Here is a 927-nt window from a genome sequence, read left to right on the forward strand (position 1 = left end):
GACACTATGTAATGTAAAGATAATAGTCAGCAGCTCACTTGTTCGAACGTATTATATTTCATTGATCTCACTTTGCACGGTGCGTATATTTTATCACGATTCAGCGCGTCCATTTCCTTCGTGGATTTTTGTTTTCAAATTTAGGGTTTTTAAACACAATTTAGAGCTTTCCTGTCAGGGTCGACCGAGCTGAGAGGTATGCCTACCATAGGGCATACATGCATAGCGTCCCAGCGTAAAAACGCCGAGACACTATTATACTCGATAAGAATTATTATCCCCGAACGGAAATCTGTTAAATCAAATACGTGTAAGTTCATTTGTTATATAAACTGTGGTGCAGTTTTCAACAGTGCGTTGTTTGCCGGTGCTGGTGTGACATCCTACAGAATACCCCATCAGAGAATCCCCCCCCCCCCCCCCTCCCCAGATTAAAAAACAACAATCAGCATGACCCTCCCAGACACTGGTTTATGTCATGACTCAGTTAATACCATAAACAAAAATAAATAAAACTCGATGCTGGCCTGTACTATCTATATATCTATAGCTTTTTATGTATTTTTTAGCATCCGAATGTTCCGTACTGTTGACTAACGGAAAAAAGGACGCAATTTTATTTATTTTTTTAATAAAAAGATCACATTGAAATATTTTATCTGTAGATTTATATTTGTGGCGTGGTATAAAGGTTTGCGGTTAAACCATCCTGTCGTCTTTGAAAAGATTACATTATGTTGAAACATTGTATCCTCAGAACACTTTGCAGTGATTTTCTAAATAAGTGTAAGCACTACAATTCAAATTATGACACAACAACATACATGTACCTCAAAACACGATTAGACATCATCCCCACCCATCCCCCTTGCCCTACTGCCCTCCCTCCCTCCCTTCCTCTCCCTACGCCCACCCTCGATCTCTCTC

This window comes from Aplysia californica, unplaced genomic scaffold (assembly GCF_000002075.1).
Source record: "Aplysia californica isolate F4 #8 unplaced genomic scaffold, AplCal3.0 scaffold00231, whole genome shotgun sequence".
NCBI classification, from domain to species: Eukaryota; Metazoa; Mollusca; class Gastropoda; order Aplysiida; family Aplysiidae; genus Aplysia; species Aplysia californica.